Here is a 17,756-nt window from a genome sequence, read left to right as displayed (position 1 = left end):
ATCCCAAGCAATCAATTTACGTATATTCTTCGCGGCTGTTCGCACTGAGTTTCCTTTCTTAGAGACTCTCAGGGCGAGGAAATTTACGTCCGGAGCCTCGACTCCGGGCGAGGAAGGCGAGGATGGGGGTCCAGACACCCCCAGCCCACCCTCCCGCTTTGGATTCTCCAGGACCAGCGGGCGGACATTCTTCCCGCTCGGGCCCCGCCTGGGGAACCGCTCCGGGCGCTGCCGAGCACGCTCTCCGCCGAAAGAGTCCGGGCTCTCACCCCCGACTCCGACTTCGCCGTTTCCCGCCTCCCCGGCCGGGCGGTGCGCGCTCTCCGGGCTCCGAAGACGATTTCCCGGAACTGTGCTCGGAGGTTCCCCCGCGCGGCGCGGGGGACTCTGGCGGGACTCCGGGAGACGCTGCCGCCGCCCGGCGGGCGCAGAGACCGGCTCCCAGGCCCCCGGGCCTCCGCCCCTCCTCTCGGGGATCCCCTTTCGCCCACACCCTCCCGGGCCCCGCAGGACACTCCCCCCGGAGGCCGGGCCTAGTCCGCCCGCCCCCGCCGCGTCCCAGGCCGCCCGCCCCGCCCCGCGCGCCGCGCCGGGAGAGCCCCGGGCCCCGACCCCTCCCCCCGACGCCGCCCGAGAGCGGGACGCGGCGGCGATGGTGACTGGGCAGCGGCGCGGGGCCGGGTCCTGGGCAGGGAGGCTCGGCGGCCTCTTTCTTTCTCTGCCCCCGCCCCTCTTTCCCCTTCCTGCGTGCTAGCCCCGGCAGCGGCCGAGGTCGGCGCTCTCTCCTCGCCTCCTCTTCTTCCTCCTCCTCCTCCTCCCCTGCCCGGGGACCCTCTCCCCTCCCTCAATCGCCCCCTCCTCTCGCCGCCTCCTCTCCTCTCCCCTCCCCTCCCTCCTCCTCCTTCCCCGAGTGGCCGGCCGGGCCAGAGAAAGAGAGACCGAGAGAGAGACAGACAGAGGTGGCTGCGAGGAGGCGTAACGGTAAGCCCCGGCTTGGGGAAGGCTGCGGGCTCGGAGCCGGGATCGCCGAGCCGGGACCGGCTGAGTTGAGGTCGCCGGGCCCGTGAGCTCTGCGGAGGGAAAGCCCGCAGCCTCCGCCAGGTAGGGCACCCGGCGCGGGGCTCGCGGAGCCGTCGGCGACCAGCGGAGTCCGGGTTGCGTGCGCGGCGGCCGGCGCGGGAATTTCTTCCCGGCGCCCGAGGAGCCCGAGGGGAGGGAGGACCGGGCCGGGGAGGTGCTGGCGGGACGGGTGCTGGACGCTGGGAACGGGAGGGAGCGCCGCTTCGGTTCTGGTCGCCGTGGTCGCCCGCAGCAGAAGTGGAAAAAAGTTGTGCCTGGAAAGACGATTTGCCGGGAAGCCGGCGCGAGCCCAGCTCTCTCGCCACCGCCGGCGGACTGCGACCGACGCTCGGGTCCCGGGCGCAGCTTGGCGCGGGGCTCAGCGCGCCTGGTACCGCGCCCGGGGGCCGCCCCGCGGTCGCCCCCGCGGGGCCTGGTCTGTGGCGTGTGGGTCACGCCGGCCACAGACGTCAGTGGCTTCTCAGATCTGGGCTGCATTTTTGTGGGCAGCGCAGGGATTGGGGGTGCGGGCTGGAGGAGGAGGAGGTGGGCGTGGAGTGGGGAAGACCACATCTGGCCTGAGTGGGTTGAACCCAAGGGATGGGGTGAAGGACGGGGGGGGGGAACTCTGTGTTTCCGGACGTTTTTTAGGCACAGAGTTGTGTGTGTGTCCTTTTTCCTCTTTCATTCAGCGGTCTGGTGTCCTTTGAACTCTGAAGGGCGAAAGCATTTTCTTCAATCCTGTTCACCTTTTCTCCCGTTTCAGGAGGGTCGTGAGTTTTATGAGAATCCTTGAGCTGTTTCCTCAGTGGGAGTAAAGTCTCACCCCCCATCCCACCCCCACCCTCACTCCCACCTGGGCCATTTCCTGTATTTAGCGCGTTTTCTACTGTGTGTGCGTTCCTGTAGGTTGCCATCAGCGACCCACAAGTAAAAGGAGAGCTTCTGTCTGAAATCGCAAAGCGGCCTCTGTAGACGTGTGTGTGCTGGAGCCCGAGCGGGGAGAGGTGTGGGCGGGAGGAAGAGGGGGAGCTGTTAGAGCCTGGTGCGGAGAGTTAAACCTGAGTAACCGAGTTCCGAGGGACGTTTCTCCTCCGCACGTTGCTTTTGCTTCACCCATTCGCCTGAGAGAGCTCCACCCGCGCCAGGTTTAAGCGATGATGGATGCGAATTTCTCTGGCGTTGCTCTTTCCCGGATATTCCTCTTTTCTACTGGTCCTCTTTAAAAAACGACTTCTCCTTTTCAAATGTAAGAGATAGGGAACACATGCTGGTGGGGAGATTAAATGTTTTCACAGATAGGGAAAAGAAAACCCAAGATTCTCATTTCTTTTTACTGTCATACTGTGATAGACTTGTTATTAATCTTTGTCAGAGATCTGATTCTGATGAAATAATATTGGAGGAGTTAAAACCCAACGTCATGATAATATTTTTCCTAAGTGGTCACACGGGGAGCAGATAGTGTGGATTGTTGTTGTGTGTTTGCAAAGGGTGCAGCAAACATTTTATGCCAGGAAAAAAGACATTGTGTGGTGCAGGAGTTGATGGGGTTAGGGAGGGGAAATCATTTGTCTTCAGAGCAGTCCAATTAAGAAGAATAATTACACTGCAAATGAACATTCTTGAATATAATATAATTTGAGTCGTGAGACATGAACCAGTAATTTGTCTATAGGAAGGAAAATGAATCTTTGTGGATTAGAGAAAAACGGTGCCTTCTGGAAAAAGTAATATATGCTCTTTATGCATGTGGGTGGGCTCAGATGTGTGGACTGACGAATTAAAGAGATTTTACTGCATGTAGTGTTTGGGCAAGGCAGGGAGGAAAAGTCCATAGTAGGAGAAGATAGAAAATATATAGAAAAGTATCCATTTTTAATGGACAACACATACAACTTCTCAACTTCTTTATTGCAGAGAATTGACAAAATAGGAGACCAAAATGTAGGAGACCCAAAATGGGACTGTTGAGTTTCCAGAGGTGTCACTTACTACCTAAACCTGGGACAAGTTACTTAATTTCTCTCAGCCTTTGTTTCTGTGTCTGTAAAATGATGGCAATAAAGTTCAAGTCAAAGAATCACCTGGAAGGTTAACTATGATTACGTACTTTTGCATAGAACTTAGGGTGGTCCCTCACGCTGGGTAAGTGCTCAGAAAATGTTGCTGATGGTTGTCAAGTATTTCAAATGCCCGGGAGAGAGCAGTGCCATTCAGAGAGCCGGGCTGCAAGGGGAGCTGACTTTGAGCGACTGCTGATTTTAGGTCGGCCGATGGTCGACCCTTAGTTGAGGCTGTCCCTGTGCCCCCAGCAGCCCACACTCAGAAATATTTGATCTTTCTAGAACTTGTAGGCTGCATCTTTTTGGCCCCTCTAGTCAGCCTTTTCTGGGACTCCAGCTGTGGGGAATGTGTAGTGCAGGCTCCGTGTGGGTCTGAGGACCTGAGCACAGGTGTGGCCTGTAATTCCAAGCCTCACTGCCCCCTTGCAAAGGCACCTTCTCAGGTTCCAGGTCCCACCAAAGTCAATATCGACATTTTATTTAAGAAAAAAAAGAAAACTTGAGTGGTGGACGTGGTGTCTCTCTTGGGAATTCTAAAGCAGGGTTTTCTCAGTGTTTACTGCTCTTAGAAAAATACAAATAGTAAGCAAATACCTGATCTCTAGAATTTATTCCAAAAAGCACCTTTATAGTATGTCTTGGGGTTAATGGAACATTGCCCAGTTTTTCCTAAGGTTGTACCTAGCTGCAGAATGAACAAAAGGCATTCTTAGCAAAACAGTAGTTTTTGGAGCTGGGGAACTATGCTGTATATTTCTTTTCTAATCTGGGAGGAATGCCTGTTTGCTCATTCATCCATTCTTTTATCCAGTCATTCAGCAAATACCCATGGAGCCTCTTCCACAGGCCAGGCTCTGTTCTGGCCTCTGGGAGCATAGCAAGAACCAAGAGTAGACCTCTCCACTCACAGAGCAGTCATTCTAGTTGGAGAAGCAAACTGTGTGCGAAGGAGCTCCATACACCCAAGAAGCTCTCTTTTCTGTTTAGAAGTGCCTGTGCTGGGAAAGCAGCGTGCTGGGCGTGCTTCTCTTCCACAAGCTAGCCAGCTTGGAGGGAAGTGATCTGGCTGGGGGTGGTGGCCAGGGCCTGCTGGTCCTATGGGTCCTCCACAGGGAGAAGGGAGAAGGGGGAGCCTGTTTCTTTCTGTGCTTTATTATAAAGCGAGTTGAGTAGAATCACCAGTCAAAGTGCCAGGAGAACAAACGGGTTTTTCTCCGAAGTGAGACTTCACAGCCTTAGAAAGGCAAAGAAGGAATCAGAGGTCAGATCTGATCATCAGCTTATAAAACCCAGATTGTGCCCAGGGAAGAGTCTGGTCTAGTACTTAAAATACTGGACCCTTTGCTGTAGGAGGCGGGCCCGAGAGTAAAGGGCAGAGTGGAGACTTATTCCCTCAAGGTTTTTTTTTCCCATTACTTTTAAGGTTACAGTAATACCTGGTACAGTAAGAATGCATTATGTTTGGAGCCTAGAAGGCTCGAAATGGTATAAGGTCAACAAGGCACTGAGAGTAGCTGTTTGGACTAGAGGCAGCGTGGCGTAGGGAAGTCCCTGAGGGTGCTGGGTGTTGGGTGCTGAGCTGGGGAGTCTGAACTTCATCTCGAAACCTGTGTGGAAGATGGGGAACTTGCAGCAGGTGATTGACCTGATCATATTGTGCTTTAGAAGGAACTCTAGGTGGGCTCGGTGACAAGGAGGCCAGGGCTGGGGATAGCAGGTGAGCCGGGAGGTTAGTACAGGAATCCCGGTGGGACTTGGTGAGGGAGAGCAGGAGAGACCTGGAGAGGCTGACCGCACTTCCTCGGTCATGTCCCATGGGTGGGCTCTTAGTAAGAGGGAGTCCAGGGTGACTGGAGTGGGTCATGGCGCCTTTCACTGAGTTAAACAGCTATGGGAACCGCAGTTTGGGGAGATGGTGAGGAGTAACGAGTTCAGTTGAATCCACAGCTGAGTTGTGAGGCGCCCAGGGAGAGATGCCCAGCAGAGCATTGGATCCACAGGCAGGAAGAGAGGTCTGGAGCTGGAGGTGAAAGATGGAGTTATTTTTACAGTAGCAGCAAGTGGTTGGCTGGTCTCTTGAGGTTTACTGAATAGTGCTCATGGTGAGAGTAATCTGTGTCCTTGTAACTGAATTTTTCTCTTTCATCCTTTCAACGGGACTAATGGGGTAATCAAGCCCCTGACCCTGGCCTTCAGTGATCAGACTCTTACTGGTGTTATTTTGCCGACTTGTGAGACCTGTTTATTGTTTTGAACTGAGATAATTTAGAGGAATGTACATAGAATGGCTCTGAACATTTTTTTTTTTTTTTTTCGGTACGCGGGCCTCTCACTGTTGTGGCCTCTCCGGTTGCGGAGCACAGGCTCCGGACACACAGGCTCAGTGGCCATGGCTCACGGGCCCAGCCGCTCCGCGGCACGTGGGATCTTCCCATGTCCCCTGCATTGGCAGGCGGACTCTCAACCACTGTGCCACCAGGGAAGCCCTGAACATTTTTAATAGCTAGGATGTACAACTGATAAAATTGATCCTCCTCCACCCCCGACACATCTACGTATTCTGGACAGACTGTGTTCTTCCCCGAATTCCTAAATAGAAACCCTAATCCCCATTGTGATGGCACTTGGAGGGGGCACCTTTGGGAGGTAATTAGGTTTAGATGAGGTCATGAGGGTGGAGCCCCCATGATGGGATTAGTGTCCTTCTAAGAAGAGGGAGAGAGTCTGGAGCATGCTCTCTTCACCATGGTGAGACTGTGGCCATCTGCAAGCCAGGAGGAGGGCTTTTCCTAGGAACCCAGTCTGTAGGCACCTTGAGAACTTGTACTTGGAGAACTAGTGTTTTCGTTTCCACCAGGGACAAGGCTTATCTGCCTTCTTTTTTGAAGTTACCATATGGCCCTCAAGGGGCTGTTAATTTGCATTTCATTCATTTGTGGAATAAAAAACGTGTGCAAAGTAGGCCCCAGTGAATGCCTGTTAAAGGGCAGACATGCTATTTGATTTGTGTACAGCCTTACTCCTCTTACTGTTGTGGATTTAGGGTACGGCCAGTGGGAATTATTAATCATCGTTAGTCTGTGTAACCAGCAATAATGTCTCGCCTTGCTCTTGCCGGCCTAACTGATCTGCCATTGAAAGGAAAACTGGTAGCCTAGACAGACTGCAAGGATGTAGGCTAAAATTCTGACTGGTTATTTTAGACTCGTGGGGTTACAGGTGACTGCTTTCTTTACTTTTCTGCTTTTCAGATTTTTTTAAAGTAGATGTTACTTAAAAAACCAGAACAAAACAGTTGTTGGTGTTTTCTTCCATTCTTTTTTTGTGCAAAACTGTATCAGCAGTTTTGGCCACAGCACCATACACCTCCTTACATCTGTGCTACGTCCATGGCAAAGCAGGTCTCTGTCTTTAAAAAGACTTGAAATTCCTATTTGTTGTAAATGTAGTTGTGGAGGAATGTAACCAGGCCTGGGTCCTGTGACCCAGAGCCAGAATGGGGCAGCTTCCTCCCAACAATAGGGAAGGACCCGCTCCTTCCTGTCGGTACGCTTTATATGTTTTCATAAACACTGTTAAGTGTGATCTGAGAGGTGTTTCACTTCTATATCTAAATGTGTAAACATCTGTCAGATTGATATGTACCTAATTAAATATCTATAAATATATATATAAATATACTATACTCACATGTAAGTTTTTTTTTTTTTTCTTGTTTTCAGTTGTTTCAGTGTTCAGTAGAACTCAAACCAGCATTGAGATCTTAAATATCCCTTTAGCATCAACCTCCCCACATTCCCGGAAAATTAGAGGGACTCTCTTTCCTCTACTGATTCTATTGTTCAGCAATTTCTCTCTTTCCACACTGAGCTGTGTTGTCAAGGGCACCTGGAGTTCAAGCTTCCTTTCTCCTGGGGCAGGCTGCAGTTGGGCTGAATTTCACATGTTGTTTTCCAGTTTTGAGGCAGTTAGCCAGTTGTTTAAAGATGCCTGTAACTGCATAGACAGTAGCCACATTTAATCTTTAGATAAGTGGTGCATGACACACTTATTACTCAGGACAAATTAACCTCTTAAAAATTTATAACTTTTCTCTCACCCATAGGGATCAAGTTTTCTGAAATTAAAAATAATAGACTGGCCAGTCTCGCAACTACAGACTTCACCAGTAATTGGTGTTTTTGTGTTTGTAAATGGCTACCCTTTGTATACCCTTTGTATATGAAATATACACGTAAGGAAAAAAAGGCTCACAACTTGAAAAACAATCTAAAAATCTTTTTTTTTTTTAATGGCTAACTGTCCATTCCTAGGTGATTCTGCACATAGGGAAGTATGTCTAAACAGATATTTACTCTGTCATTTGCTCATTCTTATTGTAGCCATTTCAGGGCTTTTCTGTGCTGGAAGCTCATAATTTACCAACCTGATTACCTTTCTGCACAGATCCATGCTGTAATATGCAGCCTAGGGTGCCAGCTTACACAGGTGACTATAGGTCTTTTGGGTCTGAATCCTTCTGGTAAATGGGTTGCTTAGGTTGTCTTGTCTTTTTTTTTTTTTTAAATGTGTTTTTTCCAATTTGTGCTTGGGTCTGTTGTTCTTTTCTTGATTAGTAAAGAAAAGGCAGCATTAAAGGGAGCTAAGCTGATGTGGGGAATGTTTAAACTATAATCCAAAGCCAAAAAGAACGGTAGCCGGGTGCAGAGGCCATACTGAATAATTAGAACACAAGTGGTGGTAGTGATGAAGAGATGGGACAGGTTGTGTATACACCTGTGTGGACAGGTGGCTGGGGGACTGTTGAGGATAGTCTGGTCAGCTGTGCTACACAGGGACCACTGTTGCCCTTGGTCTGGAAACTAGACTCATGGACCCTAAGTATGTTAGCTTTCTTAGCAACTACATTAGTCAACAAAACTTACATGTTTTAAAAAAGTTTTAAACATTTTAAAACAAGAACTGTCGTCAGGTTAGATTTCCTCTAGCTTACATATGTGTATTTGATTTTTAAAATCTTGGCCGTAGAACTTCCCACTTCTTCCTGTCAGATTTCAGCTTTCTCATCCAGGTGTGTGTTGTTCAGCCCATCGGGATGATTTTGAATTCTCACCAGTCATCTGTCATGTCAGCCACCCCTCTGGGCTGAGTACTGTTCTTCAATCCATTCTGCTCACCAGTCATCCACGTTCTTTGAGTCCTTTTCTGCCGCTGCTCTGTTCAGCCTCTCCAGTCATTCTCCTATTAGTAACCAGGGGCGTGTCAGCCTTTGCAGGCAGCTAGAGGGCAGAGGGTTGGAGTCTGTGCCACGATACCCGATACCCGAGGAAGCTAATCATACTCGTGACCTCGACCTCATTAACATGGTGCTGGCGGAGAGCGAGCCAGCGTTCTGTAGTATTGTTTGACTTTGGATCTTCTCTACTGATTTGTGCTCGTGGGGTCCACGTTCCTGCCTGCTCAGGGAGCCTGATAGGTAGAGGAGCCGGAGGAGAATGTGAGAGACGGTCAGTACTTCCCGCCTCCTTTCAACTCCCTAAGGTGGGGCTTTGGATTGTCAGCTGTCACTGGGCCCCCGCTGATGGTGATTTGGCTCCAGGACAAAGCAAGTCTGAGAAGGCTCGTGTAAGGACTGTGAGGGAAGAAGGCCTCTTAGACTGTGGGGTCGCAGTGGGTGAGCTGGTGAGCTGGTGGCTGTACGGGTGGGCTGAGAGTCTCCCCGTGGTGGCGCTCCCCGTGCCTTAAAGCAGGGCTTCTCATGCTGGAAGGTGCACAAGAATGATCTGGAATCTTGTGAAATGGCAGATTCTGATGAAGCAGGCCTGGGCTTCTGCATCGCTGATAGGCTCCCTGTGAGGCTGGTGCCGCTGGTCCTGTGGAGCAAGGCCTCACATAGACTGGGACATGACTGAGGCTACGGATGAGTCAGCCGGAGACTCAGACGTGTAAAGGCTGACACCAGGAGGGCACCTGCAGGGTCTGGTTTAGAGCTTGCTGCCTGCTCCTTGGGGCTGTCTTTACTGGGATAACCCTGAGGGCTCTCAACCCTGTCACTGCCATTCCGGCCTATAACAGCCCCAAGGAGCAGCTGTGCTCCGGGATTCCCTTCCATCCTTAGGGCAGGGAGGGAGGTCATGGGAGGTCTTCCAGGTGGAATATGGTTAAGCTAAAGGGAGAGGTTTTGTTTTTGCTACATTTTAATCAAATTGACTTCCTCATTACCTGATGATTATATTCCATAATTTTAACTACTTAAAGAAGACTCTGACTTCCTCCAGTTAAGCCTGCCTTTTCACACATACCCTATCACTTTGAAGTTATGTGACTGCAACGTTTTAAAAAGTTACATATTGTTTCCTTTGGAACGTTGTTTCTGAAACTTGCCTGACCCTCTGCTGGGTGCTGGTTAGACCTGTGTGTTCTCAGACCCTGCCCTGGAGTTTTGACTTCATAGGTTTGGTGTGGGTCCTGGGAGTCTGAATTTTTTAAACAAAGTGTCTGGATGGTTTTTATAATTGGGCATGTTCTAGAAACACCATTTTCGAGAAACATCAATTTAGAAACCTGTCCATCTGAGCCTGTGTTATCAGCCATGTCTGAGGGGCACCCTTACCTGTTCTTTTCTTGGCCTCTTAGATACTTGGTTGTGAAGGGCTGGCTTTTGTCCCATTGGACCCACTTCAATTTTTATCTTGACTCATGTTTTCATTCTTACAGAAAGGCTCTTTTTTTATCTTGGATGGGACCAAATCAGAGTCCCATCCAAGATAAAAGTGTAAGAGCCAGTTCTGAAGCCAGTTCTGAAGCCGTTATATTTAGGAAGGTTTTACAGACACTGATTATTAAGTGCTTTGGGGCATTCTTGGAGATACTGGGCTCTACGCTTTGGGCCTCTGCAGAGAAAGGTATGTCTTGAGGCCGACTTCTCCCACTCTCTCCCCTGCTTGGGTTCAGACACTGGAGATAATATTAGCGTGTCCCCTTCCTAAGTAAGCGCCGACCAGAAATGGTTGGAGAAGGGATCCTCATCCTCCAGAGGCTGTGTGGTTCTGACACAGGTGAATTGACAGATGGAGGAGATGGACTTGCACGTCATTGTTTCAACATTTACCTCCATTTTTACAAATGCAGGATCCATCTCACCTCCATCCTAGGAGGTGGAGGTGTTTTTATAAGCTGACACTTACGAAACAAATGAAGTGGGAAGTGGTCAGTGTGATGGGATTGGAGGAGTATGGAAGGGGCTCTGTAGCGAAAAGCTGGAATTCACTTATTGTTGTGCCTAAAATTTTACCATTAGAGGAATTTGGGTGAAATGGTTCTCTTTAAACCTGTTATTCAACATGTAAGCATCCGTAGAACAGGGACTACATTAGCTACTTAGGACTTAACAGGAAGAATTTCATAAAATGCCAGCAAAGATCAGGGTATGAAGAGAGTGGACTTTGATGGGTGAAGTGTGGGCACTGTGAGGTCAGGGCTGGGGCAGGGCCACCGAGGATAGCTCAGATGTCCGGAGGAGCCCAGGATACCTGGTGGTGGGGGGCACTAGGCAGAACTAATTCTCATTCACTTAGTGTGTGTGTGTGTGTGTGTGTGTGTGTTTGCACGCGCACGCTGTGTAATAGGGGATTTAATATCTTTGATGATGCATATGGCATACTTCTTTCTATCTAGTGTGGCCATTTCACATATACCTGACCAGTTGTAATGAAAAGCCAGGTGATCTAGATATGAAAGTTAAGGTTAAACACCGTAATTGTGCTTGGGATTATGTTGCTCTTTTTTTTTTTAGTCTATTTAATTTTGAGAGAGAAGCTCAGGAAATGATCCAGTTTCTTTACCTGCTTATCAGGAGAACTTGGCCAGCAGCAGAAACCTTTCCTTCTCCACTAAGGGCCTTTTCCCAGTCAGTTTTTTTTTTTTTTTTTTTTTGTGGTATGTGGGCCTCTCACCGTTGTGGCCTCTCCCGTTGCGGAGCACAGGCTCCGGACACGCAGGCTCAGCGGCCATGGCTCACGGGCCCAGCCGCTCCGCAGCATGTGGGATCTTCCCGGACCGGGGAACGAACCTGCATCCCCTGCATCGGCAGGCGGACTCCCAACCACTGCGCCACCAGGGAAGCCCTCCCGGTCAGTTTTGAGGAGGGCTTGACTCTTCTGAGACCTCATGCCACCTAGAAAGTGCTTTAGGGTCTCTCATAGCTGAAAAAAATATTTACATTTTAAAGAATTTCTCAGCTCTTAGCTGGCTGAAAGAAACTCTGAACTTGGCCATTCTGGTGTCCAGCTGAAGCTTGTCTGAGTGGTCTAGGGTGTTTTCAGAATAGCGTGGAGATGGTGGGGAGAGTCTTTTTGCCACTGCTTGACGAACAGAGAAGTTACACACAAGTACATCCCAGGGACCACAACTCTGGGAACTTTTACAAACTGACCCACTCCAGAAAGAAACTTTACCCTTCAATGAAACCACGGGAGCTTTCTGGATGGCTTCATTGTTTCTTTTCTGGAGTGGTCAGATTCTGTATCTGAGGGGGAGGAGAAACATTGTCCCTGTTCCTGAAGCTGGAGTTTCCTTTGTCTATTCTGAAATAAAGGAGGGCCACAGAAAAGGATGGGGCATTTCTTAGGGAAATGAAATTCTCCCGAAGTACTACATCCCCACTCCAGAGGTGGGCCCGTGTACTCTTCCCCATGGTCCACAGGGCTAGCATCATTTCTAAGTATCGATAAAAACAGCATTGTGTGGACTTCCCTGGTGGTCCAGTGGTTAAGATTCCACACTTCCACTGCAGCGGGCACGGGTTCGATCCCTGGTTGGGGAGCTAAGATCCCGCATGCCTCGCGGTGCGGCCCAAAAACCCAAAAAACCAAAAAAAAAAAACCCACCCCCAAAAAAGCTTTGTGTATTTCCTTTTAAGCATAAATGGACATCACAGTCCCTGTAGAGTGTGAGGCCTTGAGCACGGAGGTGCTGTTGGGGTATCAGGCCGGGCTATCTCTGTACCCCGTGCTCTGCTCACTGCCACCCCCGTGCTGGCACTGCCCCCACTTAGTGCTTGCTGCCTTTAGGGAGCATCAGAATCACCTGGAGGCTAGTTAAAACACACTGGCTGGACCCCGCTCCCGGAGTTTCTGAGTCACTAGGTCTGGGGTGGGCCGAGAATTTGCATCTCCAACACGTTCCCAGGTGGTACTGATGCCTGTGGTCTGGGGAGCACAAGCTGAGAAGCACCGTGACACCAGGCACTTCTCCACCTTCTGGAGGAGGGTGTGTTGGCACAGGCAGACTCTGCTCCTGATGGCGTGTCTGCCTGGGTGGAATCGCTTAATGCCGGAGGAACCTGTAGTTGAGAAGCTGTGGTTCACTGGAGGGAGCCCTAGCCCTGTCTTCTTATCCTGGGGCCTTCTCTCCTGGTCGTTCCCACAGAAGACCAGGGATGTGGCATTTGGGATAGCTGAGAGGGGCATTCCTTGCCCCCTTGCAATCCCTTCTCTCTGATGTTGCAGAAAACTTTCTGGACCACGCCACTCTCCTACAGGAGACCCTTCATGGGCTTGCCATCGGCCTTAAGAGAAAGTCCAAACTCTCCTAAAACGACTGCCAGTCTCCCTCTCGGCCTCTGAAATACTCCTTTTTCTTGTCAGCTTACTATGTTCTTGCTTTCTGGGCACCCGTTTTGCTATTTCCTCTGCCTGGTATGCTCGTAGTCTGGCCACCTCTTGCTTATCAGACCTCAGCTTAGCCATCACCTGCTCTGGGGAGCTCCCTTTGACCTCTCTGGGGTCAGCTGGTGCCTCTGCAAAGGCTCCATGTCACCTTGTATTCTCCTCACTTCAGCTTCTCTCAGTTGCGTCAAGGTCATGATTACCACCCATTTACTTCTCTGTCTTTGTGGACTGTCGGCTCCCAGAGGGCGGGGAACCCATGACATGGTCATTCACATGACTCCAGGCTTGGCATGGTGCCCGGCATATCGAAGGCCTTCTTGATCATTCTGTGAGATAGCTATGGTGGGGAGGAAACCAAGACACAGGTAGATTAAGTGCCTGGCTTACCATTACCCTCCGAGTTAAACACCGGGATTCTCACCCACTTCTCTGATCCAACCCCTTGGCCAAGTGATGCTGGCCAGGTTTTCTGCTTTGAGACCAAGGAGCCTTAGGCAAGGTCTGCAGGTCTCTACTGGGGCTGTTAAAAGACTGGCTATTCCAAGTTAACAGAAATGGCCCTTTCCTGTTGTTTTTCAGGTAAACTGGGAAGCAGACTCTTGAGTTCACAGCTGGCCTGTGGTTTTTGCATCTCAAGGAGCTCCTCCTCGTACAGGTAAGGGGTTGCTTCCTGGATCTGCTCATGTTCAGGCTGGTTGTGGGAAAACTCCAGCCATGCGATGCACTCTGATAACCACCCCAAGTTCTCGTGCATTAAAAAGAAAATCCTTAAATATAGGGTGGCAGCTCCTCTAAGAAAGGTGTAAAGGGACTTCCCTGGTGGTCCAGTGGGTAAGTCTCTGCGCTCCCAATGCAGGGGGCCCGGGTTGGATCCCTGGTCAGGGTAATTAGATCCCACATCGTGCTGCAACTAAAAAGTCAGCATGCTGCAACTAAAGAAGTCCGTATGCTGCAACGAAAAGATCCTGCATGCTGCAACTAAAAAAAAAAAAAGATCCCACGTGCCGCAACTAAGACCTGGCACAGCCAAAAAAATAAAAAAAATAAAAAAAAAGAAAGGTGTAAAGTGGTTACCTGCCCCATTGAGTTATCGGGTGAAGGTGTTTATTGACCGGCCTGGCTTTCTCCTGGATGTTGCTGCCCGTCTCAGTGCCCAACGCTCTTTCCTTTTTGCTGGGCACCTTCACCTCTCCATTTGAGTTGGTGCTTTAGAATTCCTTTTCCTCATTTAAGACTCAGCCAGCATTTCACTTGTTATTTACAAACTGTCTGAAAGAGAGGGTGTTGGGAGCATAGCCTTTTCCCAGCTTTCCAGCGGAACGAATCGCTGCCCCTCTGCTGACACAGCACACTGCACGTGCCCGTGGTGAGCTTTACTTGTTTGTACACGTCTTTTCCCCTAGTGTGTGAGTTCTTTTTGCTACCATCTCCAATCTCGCATGGTTTCTGGCATGGAACAGACTTTCAGTAAATGAGTGAATGTTCATCCGAGGAGAAGAAAAAAAAAAAAAAAGCCCTAGTAAACTAAACTGAGGCACAGCTACAAAGAAATGATAATGTATTCCTAAGCCAATGAGCTGATGTGTAGAGTGCCTTTTTGGGTTAATGACATGGCTGTTTGCTCACATTACCACGGGTAATTGAGAATGCGCCATAATATGTGAAGCCGGCGGGAGTTTAGATTCTTACCACTGTTGAAAAGGATGAGAAATCAGGAGTTTTTGTGTCATTGTCAGTAAGGTGCTAACTGACAGCCTGGGACCCTGAGCCACCAGCCCCCTTGGCTGTCCCGGGAGAGACATCTGTCTGCCAGCCCCTGGGAGTCTTGGGCAGCCCCAGGATTGAACGTGTAAAACCAAATGTATGGCAGTAAGGGAGCAAACAATTGACTTGACCAATTTATAACCCAGAGGAAATAAAAATATTCCTAAAACACAGTTTAGTTTTAAATAATTTTAATAAAAGCTTTTAAATCATGCATTTCCATTTCTCCTGTAGTCTTAGTATGCTGGCATCTTTCAGAGATACACTGATTGGCTTGATGCCATTTTGCTTCATCCTGTGGGTTGGGAGTAGCAACCCCCAGGGCAATGGTTCACCTGAATCTGTAGCCAGAATGGGGCCTGGGTCCTTTTAGGAATTGGCAGTTCCCAGAAGCCAGGGTGGAGGTGGGGTGGGAGGGACTTCAATCTGATTAAAGACCACATTCACACAGGAGAATGCGGTCTTGAGTGTTTGTTCCTGCCTTTTTAAAAAAAATTTATTTATTTTTGGCTGCGTTGGGTCTTCGTTTCGGTGCACAGCCTTCTCACTGCTGTGGCTTCCCTTGTCGCGGAGCACGGGCTCTAGGCGCGCAGGCTCAGTAGTTGTGGCGCACGAGCTTAGTTGCTCCGCGGCATGTGGGATCTTCCCGGACCAGGGATCAAACCCGTATCCCCTGCATTGGCAGGCGGATTCTTCACCACTGAGCCACCAGGGAAGCCCCCGTTCCTGCCTTCTTATCCTGCCTCTACATGAACAATACCCATTGTTCAGCCTTTCCATTTGCTTTGTTTGGGTGTGTGCAGCACGAAAGCAAAGAGAAAGAAGTTGTTTTCTGGTTTCTGGGTGTGCTTTCCACAACTTAGTAGAAGTACCAGCCAACTAGTCTCACATAAAAGAAGCGGTCACGTCTCCATGGTTCTTCTGCTTGGTGCTGAGGCCCAGCCAGAGAGCTGCCTGAAGGAGAAGTTAGTGAAAGGCAAAGCAGTAGAGGAAATTTGACTCTCCCCTGACCCTGTTCATCTTAAAGTTTCGTAGGGCTTGGGTAGAGGGAGGGTTTCAGCTTTGGCCAGGGATTTCTAGTCTCCATGGACTCCATTTTGTCTATCATACTTGAAAAATAAACGAAGAAAATTACAGTTTAAAAGCCCAGATGTTAATATATGAGTGAGTTTTAGCTTTTTAGTAGGTTCTGGAATTTGAGATATTACCAACTGTCTTCTGTTGTACCATGCCTGCAGAAGCTGAGTGCAAGGTGGTGAGTATGTCTGGTCTTCATGCCGCCAAACACATGGGGAGTACTTCCCGACTGATAATAATTGGCCACTCACTGAGCTTCTAGAAGATCTCTGATTCTCAGAGTGTCTCCTGTTTTATGATAACAATTCTAATCTGGTTAGAAAAAAAAAAAATGAGGCAGGTTAAGTCATCAAATTACTGAGCTGGTCCCCCTCCACTCAGGGCATCTCACACATCAGTGTGCGTTTGGGCACACTTCACAGAGCTCTCTCATTGAATCTTGACAACCCCACGTCATCCTAATTAGAAAGTCCAAGAAGTGATGTAGTTCCTGAATTTCCTTAGAGCTTCTGAACTTTGTTTTGGATTTCTAATGTGGTGTTCTTCTTTCATTCAATTGAATGTTTACTGTTTCTAAAGAACAGGTGTACTAAGAACTGCTAGTGCCCCAGCAGCAGTGAAATTGTGTATCAGGGTGCGCGAGCATGTGTGTGTCTGTGTGTGTGCGTTTGATATAGCCATTTTGGAGCCTTGGCCTTCATCCAAAGACACTGTCCAGCATGGGCCCCCTTGTATCCAGGGCAGACATTTGGGAGCAATCAGAGCAAAGGCAGCTAGCAGACACAGCAACTGGTCTGCTGGTCCCGGACTCCAGTGTCGTTAGCACGCTGGTCTCTGACCAGCCAGTTCCTTTATTGCTGAAATGAGTGGGAACTCAGATTGCAGCTGCTGACAGATACACACGCAAAGTGGCACGTCCCCCCTTAGGTGTATGGTTTTTCCGGGTGAAGCCTTTATCTTCAGCTTCAGGTGAGCCTTTATCTTATCTTTCTCTTAAAGAAGAAACAAAATCTCCAAAATCGGTTTCCAAGTTTCATTGTAAAGCTGCACCCAGGTATTGACATCTCTGGGGAAGAGTTTGCTTTTTTCTGCTTCCAGAACACAGTTGACACATAATTTGGGAACCACTTTCTACTTTGATCACGTCACTTGTCAGCTGTGATTTGATGGCTGGTTTGTCTTATCTACTATGGGAGTTTTGATATTGATGTGAAAGAAAAACTTAGAAGTACTTGTTTCCAGGGAACGTTGGTTTTAAATGGAGTATCTTAGGCTTTTGCTTTACAAAAGGACTGTAGGTGTTGGGTTTTTTTTTTTTTTTTTGTGTATTTATTTTTGCTGCTTTGCGTCTTCGTTGCTGTGCGCGGGCTTTCTCTAGGTGCAGAGAGCGGGGGCTACTCTTCGTTGCGGTGGGCGGGCTTCTCATTGCGGTGGCTTCTCTTGTTGCAGAGCACAGGCTCTAGGCACGCAAGCTTCAGTAGTTGTGGCACGTGGGCTTCAGTAGTCGTAGCTTGCGGGCTCTAGAGCTGAGGCTCAGTAGTTGTGGCGCATGGGCTTAGTTGCTCTGCAGCATGTGGGATCTTCCCAGACCAGGACTCGAACCCGTGTCCCCTGCCTTGGCAGGCGGGTTCTTAACCACTGCACCACCAGGGAAGCCCCCTGTAGGTGTTGTTTTGATCACTCTCATGTCCTCTTTCAGTTACAAAATGACTATTTTCTGTTTCTTAAGAGTCTTTTTACAATTATTATGGATCTGAGTTGGAAGGAGCCCTTCAGATAACTAGATAATAAAAGTAACTTTTTCAAATAGGCAAAAGAGTGAAAAAATTTTCTCTTCCATCTCTTAAGGAGAAAGAGTAAATTCCCTGCGTTTTAAATGCTTCCTTTTCTCTAGAGAGCATTTCTTAGAAGGAGCGGTTTCTGAGGCTTTCGGAATTCTCTTCTCTCAGGTTCCTTCTTCAAAGCTAGAGGCAGCCTTCGCTGGCTCCCTTTAGACTGATGCCACGGATGCTTATCTCTCCTCTCCTTTATTTCCTGGTGGGCAAGCCCTGCTGCTCACCTCGCCTGTGTTTTATGTGCCTGCCTGGGGTTGCTGCAGAGAAGTGCTTCTACCCTTTAT

General features: G+C 49.2%; 1 protein-coding gene across 4 annotated transcripts in view; it reads left to right on the top strand.

Moving 5' to 3' along the window:
• The first annotated feature begins 392 nt into the window (after nucleotides 1-392).
• LHFPL2 (LHFPL tetraspan subfamily member 2) overlaps nucleotides 393-17,756 on the top strand; it is a 184,432-nt gene continuing 167,068 nt past the window's right edge. Inside the window, exons 1-2 of one of the 4 annotated variants that reach the window (XM_019929789.3) lie at nucleotides 393-981; nucleotides 13,376-13,451. The gene's annotated coding sequence lies outside the window, so the exon portion shown is untranslated. Of the gene's footprint in view, nucleotides 982-1,003; nucleotides 1,102-13,375; nucleotides 13,452-17,756 lie in introns of those variants that run through there. The other 3 variants (XM_019929786.3, XM_033852960.2, XM_073802241.1) reach the window with 3 other exon arrangements.

The sequence above is a fragment of the Tursiops truncatus genome, chromosome 3, assembly GCF_011762595.2.
Source record: "Tursiops truncatus isolate mTurTru1 chromosome 3, mTurTru1.mat.Y, whole genome shotgun sequence".
NCBI lineage: Eukaryota > Metazoa > Chordata > Mammalia > Artiodactyla > Delphinidae > Tursiops > Tursiops truncatus.
This window is presented reverse-complemented; position numbering and strand designations above follow the sequence as displayed.